Consider the following 7,421-nt stretch of genomic DNA (forward strand, 5'->3'; position numbering starts at 1 on the left):
TGTATAGAGAGAAGATGATGAATTAGAAAGGAGGAGACAATATAGAAGGAAAACAGGGCAAACATGAAAGGCAACTTTAGAAAAAACGGTAAGCTGTAGAGTTCCAGTATATATTTCTAGAGTTAATTGCATGATTGTGTGTTTTCCATTCCCAGTAATTATACAAACCCTAATATTCTATGTCTAATTCTTCATAGTCATGTCTTCTCGGGGTGTGTCATGTATGGACGAATTTTTTAAAAAATTTATTAGTGTTCGATTGGTTAAAATTTTGAAAATATTTTGTTCGGGAAATAAGGTCGAGGAAAATGATATTCCTATTGAAAGAAAAAAAATTTCACAAATAACATATTCTACATTAGTGATTTATTTTCATCCTTCAACACAACTTATCTTCATCCCGCCTTCATAGGCATTATCCTATACTCTATTTCTCTATCTCCCACACCTTATTTCATACTTCATTAGATTAAGTGAACTTGTTTGCTCTTTATGAGATTGAAAAGAAGAAATTGTCCATACCGAACACATTCTGAGAAGGCATATCTATGAAATAATTGCATAACTAATTATCAATAAATTAGAGTATCTACGTATAAAAAAAAAATAGAAAAAAATATATAAGAAAAGTATTCATATGAAAATTAAAACAATTGCATAATTTTTTTGCATATTACAGCTTTCAAAGAACAATCTACTATAAAATCAACATTCATTCTACGTGAGGATAAAATTATGACACGTGTATGTTCGTTAGTATAAAGGGTATATATGCTCTAATTTTTGGACGGCAGGGGCACCAATATTTCTAAAGTATGACGAAGAATATATACATACCATTTACGATAGTTTGAGAATTTATATGTTCTTTTTCCCCATTCTAAAAAAGTGTGTATGAAAAAGAGAGAGATTAGACTACTCCAATTTAATATATTTTTTATTCCTTCATAAAAGAAATGAAAGATTGGAGTGATAAATTTAGACTTTTAAATTGTGTAATAGTGAATATAAATAAGTGGAGTAGTAAATTTTGAAACATTCAAATTTTTATACTAAAGAATAGAAATGGATGACGGAGTAGTAATTGAATTTGTTTTTGTATAACAATAAAAATATAATTATTATTATTAATAAATAAGTAATTAGAAACGTAGTGCGGATGAAAAAATGATTAAAATTTGAAAAAAAAAAGTATGTGAAAGAGAAAGCGTAACAAGAAAAATGACATACAAAAACACTTGTAAAAAAAAATGGTGCCCTCCCATAACTATTATTGATCATGTCTCAATCACTACAAAATTTTCACTTATCATAAATCAACCAATGATAGAGAAAAAAAATATAACAAAACTTGGAGTAGCCCACATAGGCATCCACTTGACTTCACTTGTCTATAACAAACTGTGAAAGAGAGACTTGTGTGAACATTTTTCAACATAAAAGTTGTGGAAAAATATTGAAAAAAGAGAGAGAAACTCTATTTAATTTGATGAAAATGACAATTTAAATTTTTTATTTTCTCCGTTTTAGTTTATCTGATTTTAATTCAAACATAAATTTATAAAATTATTTTAACTCTTTTTTTTGTTATGATTATGACTAAAATATGTAGAATGATTTAAAATATTCTTTAATTTTATAATTTTAGCTGGAACAAAAAAGTTATCAAAAATATTATTTTGAATGAAAAAAAAAAAAAAACTAAAGCAATGAAAGAAGCTTTTACTTTGTCTACGAATGACACAATGGATATTCTAAAATGCCCACAAGGCATAAATCATCCCCAAAAATCATGTGAACCGTCTTAAATGTCCCTTTTTAGGCTTCGTTCTATAAGGGTTTTGAGCCTTGTGTCACGACCCGCCACATATCCAGGCAGATCGTGACCTATCCAGACGGATTGCAGCACAGGCGGCCCAAAGGTCTAGCATACGGAGGGGCAGGCGCGGTCCAGGTGTGCAGCAGACGGAGGGGCAGCAGCCTTGAGCATTGGAGAGGCTTGTGCAGGATTCTAGAAGTCTTCTAGAATCTTGGGGCAGACTAGAGAAATCTAGGAGTCCCTTTGGAAGAGTTAGAGACATTCTTGGAATGTAGGCATGTCTTGAGTGCATGTACTTAGGGACTTGTATATTAGCATTTATTTACTCTTAGTCATTAGAGTAGTATAAATAGGAGAGTCATTGTATTTGTAAATCATCCAATAGTCCAACAAGTAATACAATTCCCCTCTTCCGAAATTCTGCCTTTGTGTCTTTCTTCTTATTTTCTTAGCGATCCGAGTTTAAGGATTACTTGAGTTTGCAAGAACGTGAAAGAATCGTGAGTAAACCGTCAAGTGCCGCACGGAGTCTTGTCAGAATCTTTAGGTCCGTGACACTTGTCTTCTTTTATCTTAGAGTTGAAGGAAGAATATGATGAAAGGCACATCAAGTGATCATCAACCCACAATGGAAATGGATGTTCAAAAGAGTAAACTCTTTTTGTTTTCTATTTAGTTTTCAATTTTTTTTCTATGAACCTAACTAGAAAAAAGTATGGTGACTTTCTATTTTCTCGTGTAATTATGAAACCCAATGAAAGTTTGTCAATTCTAACACAATTTATTTGTAGTTAAAAAACAAAAGATGATTCAAATATCGGTTGTTGTATGATCATTTGTTTTGATGGAAGAGTACTTATGTTGTGTTTTATTATAGATCCATGGTCACGAGATGGAATGATGCGAATTATTATTCAAGATGACACTTACAGAGACGTGATTAATTGGAAGTCATTACCAAAATCATTTCTACCAAGTAGTATAGATCTCACGGAAGAAGATACTACTATATGTTCAGAATCAAAAGCTTTTCTCCAGATGACAGTATAGCTGCAGTTAAAGCGTATATTCAAGAGGATTTCTTTTAAAAAACAAAAGTTGTTGAATGAAGATGGGGGAGTTATGAGAGATGCACAGACGTTAGAGTCTGCGGGAATCAATAAAGGATCTACCTTAATTCTTCGATATGCACCAATAACACAAATCTATGTGTTAACGCTTACTAATCGCAGGTTTAAGTTAATGGTTGAGAGTGATGACACGATTGCAGATGTTAAAGCTGCCATTCAGGAAAAAGAAGGTATCCGATTTCATAAACAGAGACTAATCTATAATGGACGACAACTGGATGATGATAGATCTCTCGTAGACTATGGAATTCAATATAACAGTCAACTGACACTTGTCTTGAGATTGTGCGGTTGTTGAATATTATGGTTGCTTTCTAGTTACATAATCTATATGCAAATTAACTTGTTATTTCCGTTGGTTTAGATATATCTTTTATGATCCATGTAAAATACTGTTATTTTCCCTTTTATTTTGTGCTGAAATTTAATTTTTGCTCCAGTTTAAATGGTGTTATATCCTTGAATGGAGGCGAGGATCAATGGCTTGATAGATTATTGGAGATTTACTTTATGGTGTGTATGATATGAAGGGAAAAAATGTCTTATGGAAAATGTATTTTTAGAAAATAAGTGGATTTTTTATTTATGTTTTCATGCTCGATTTGTGAGGATCAATGACTTGATATTTTCTCATGTTTGGTTTGTAAATCACCTAAAACTTCTACGGTCTGACATGGACCTGTTAAAATGGACATAAAATTTTACTGCAAACTCCAAATGAGGTAAATTTGGTGGCATTGAAAAGAAGACTCAAAGACTTTTAATTTGGTAGTGTCATGAGACACTTAATTCGTTATATGCTGGGAGATATGGTCATTTGCAGTTGTCCTTAACTTAAAACCGACAGTCACCTAAAATAAGGGTTGGACGGTCCGTACAAGGCCTCACGGGCTATATGGGGAACCGTCAAGGAGACCCCCTTACCTGACAGCCCTGGACGAATGGGCAGCCTCCCCTAAGTGGGTTGTCCATGACTTCACGGACCGTCTAAGGGTCTGTCCAGCTGGACTCCTCTCTTGGTGGCCCTTAAACACTTGGGCCACTTCCCTAAATGGATTATGGTCCTTTTGTTGCAAAATTATATGCACAGTTGAATCATAATATAATCTTTATAACTTATGTAAATAATAAATAATCAATAACGTTTATCCTAGAACACATATAATATGCTAGAACATATAAATATATTGAAATTTAATTAATGAATTACCTCTTAAAGCGTGAGCGGATACCTTCAAGTGAATCTCCAATATAGACAGACCTTTAAGCGAATCTACAAGATAGACAATAACTATGGTCTTCTACAGGGATCCCAACTTCATATTTGAACTCTCTCAATACTTGGATGGACAAGTATTGAATAGAAAACAAATCAATCTTCTAGGATTAGAAGAATGCCTAATTAAAGAGATTTCTTCCCAATCCAAAGAGGAGAACCAAAACACACGTTATTTTTCTTCGATAGAAAAATATACGTTTAAACACTTGTGTAATTCCTCATGTTAAGATTTCATATACTAATCAATAAATTAAATTACTGATGAATTTAACTTAATGATTAATTTTCTTTAGAGCACTGCTTAACTTATTTCACGTGTCAGATTCATGAATCCACTTGCAAGGTTTAAAACGATGAAAACTTATAAGTTTCTCAAAAAGGTATATCAATCAATCTCTATAACGAGACATGAATTTCATCAACTAACTTATTATTTCACCAATATCTATTATTATTTTTGCTCCCCAATATACACGCAAGTGTACGTGGTCGCACAAGTAATATAGATTCATTTAGAAACGAGATATCGTTTCCAAGGAATTTATGATCAATATATATTCACTTAATTCTACAACTACAAGTAAAACGTAACCTATCAAGAATTGATGGTTTATAGGTAACTACTAATAATTTGCACTAAATGAAAGTCAACAATTGTGAACAACTTTGATGTAATGCTTCAAAAAAGTTAAAAGCAATTCCATGGCTGCATCATATAATGAATTTCATGTATTATATTAGTGGCTTATAACTAACTTCAGTTGTCAAAGTTACTGGTTTTATAGGGTTGATAGTATGATCAGGGTTGTTCACCTCTCATCGCCTACCTCAGGTAGCTATCTAACTACATCATTTAGCGGGGATAAATAGACTTGTCACGACCCAAAAATGAACGCGATGGCACTCAAATTTTCCCACCAAGACGAGTCATCTTAAAACTCAACCATCCCGATAAAGTGCGAAAAATAAACTATAAATAAGAGTCTCATACTTTATATTAATGCGAAAATTCATAATCACTTAAATATACCCCAAAACCTAGTTGTCACGCATACAAGCCTCTAAAGTATTAAGTTGAACGAAAGAAAAAATACAAGTATCATATGACATTGTTTCTAGAGTAGAACAAGATTATAAACAGGAGTAAGAAGGTCAGCTGAGATGACAAACAACTAACTCATAAATCTCCAAGAACTCTCGGAAAAGAAAGTAATATATCACAAGGTCCGGGCTAGTAACCTACAAAAAAAATTGTGGAAGCAAGGGGTGAGTACCAAACCACACGGTACTCAACAAGTAAACCTCTAAGCACAAGCTAAGGGAATGAAATACGGGTCTCCTACCACCCAACCGAACCTCCACAATTACAACCTGCACAAAAATCAACCAAACCTAACAATTCACAATTTACAAGCACATAACTCAACAACAACTTTCCAACAATCACATATTCTCAACCACAAGCTCAATTTTCTTTAATTACAACCTCCACATCTATAACCTGTATAAAATCGGCTCAACCTAATACTTCACAGTTACAAAGTACAAATCCCTACAACAACACTCTAATAATTGCATATCTTCAAAAAACATGCTCAATATAAATCAGTCACAAGTTTCATAGAAAGACACTCATAAGATCAGCAACACACAAGATCAAGTTCATCAATAATAAAGAAGTGCAATGAAATGAAATGCATTATCAAGTATAGTGATGCATGTCTGACCTAGTGATACACCCGTTGTCTCTAAGTCCGGGACTCATGGAGACATATCTGTCTATGCATCCATCGCGAAGTGTGATACGATCCTCGATAATAGTAACCAATGCGGTGCGTGATACGTCCCTCGAAATATAATATCCATCGCAGCGCGCGATATGTCCCTAGAAATATAGTTATCATTGCGGCGTATGATACGTCCATCGAAATGGTTCATACTCTTAATTTCTTATTCTTTCTCACTTCACATAACATTTTTCACAATCATGTCTCTAAACAATGCAAATGACATTTTCATACAAATAGCGAGGAGATGACCATTTTCATAATATTGCACAATTCACAACAACACAATCATGATACAACATTAACAATGATTCAACAAACCTTTCAAACCATTCTCAACATATCAAATGAGAGTAAACAATAACTTCAATTCCAGAGGAAGAGACTACAAGCCTACTGAACAAGGAACAAGTTCCTAAATCAGTAGAAACAGACCAGGTCCTCATAACAGCCCTTCAAATGAAAGTCATGAGAGAAACAATTTAAATTTGTGGTAGGAATAACCATACCTCTCTTACGTGTTTTTACATGTGGGATTACTCTTGCCAAGCTACAAATGAGCTATCACAAGCATTGATTTCTACTAATCTACAAAATACTACTGATGACACCTTATATGTGGACTCCGGAGCAAGTAACCATATGACATATAACTCAGGTATCCTAACTGATCTTAAACACTTAATGGAAAAGATAAACTCATTGTTAGGAATGGATCTAAGTTAGACATAACACATGTTGGAAATATATCCAGAACATGTATAAAGTCGAAAGAAGTTCTTGTAGTTCATAAGATCAATAAAAATATTACTCTCAATTAGTAAGCTTGCAAAGAATGTGTTGTACTCTTGAATTTGATGAAACTAATTTTGTTGTAAAGGACAAGAGGACAGGGACATTGCTGACCAAGGCAACTAAAAGGAATGGACTTTATGTTTTGGAAGATAACAATCTATGCTTTAACTACTGCACACGATTGGAATACGTCAGACATCATGTGGTACACTAGATTAGGACACCCTTGTTTGAAGTCTCTAAAAGTTTTAAGAAGTAATAGTTGAATCAATATTAGTAGTTGAAATAAAATGCCTACTGTTTGTTCTAGTTGTCAGTTGAGAAAGAGTTATAAACTTTCTTTTGATTTGAGAATAAAATTGAGAAAGAACCTTTATTGAAAATTAATTGTGATTTCTGGGGACCTGCTCATTTCGAATCCTTCTAACATATGAAATATTATGTCATTTTTGTTGATGATCACACAAGATATACATGAATTTATCCACAGAAAAAGAAATCTGAATTATTTGAGGTCTTACTAAAATTTAAGAAAATGGTGAAAAATAATTTCTAAAGAGATTAAGATTTTTCAGTGTGATGGAGGTGGTGAATTTTTACAAACAAACTTC

The 7,421-nt window shown here is 33.1% G+C and overlaps 1 pseudogene; it reads left to right on the top strand.

Annotated features, from left to right (window-relative positions):
* LOC107014005 lies at positions 1-3,300 on the top strand (annotated as a pseudogene).
* Positions 3,301-7,421: the final 4,121 nt, after the last annotated feature.

This window comes from Solanum pennellii, chromosome 3 (genome assembly GCF_001406875.1).
Source record: "Solanum pennellii chromosome 3, SPENNV200".
Classification (NCBI taxonomy): Eukaryota; Viridiplantae; Streptophyta; class Magnoliopsida; order Solanales; family Solanaceae; genus Solanum; species Solanum pennellii.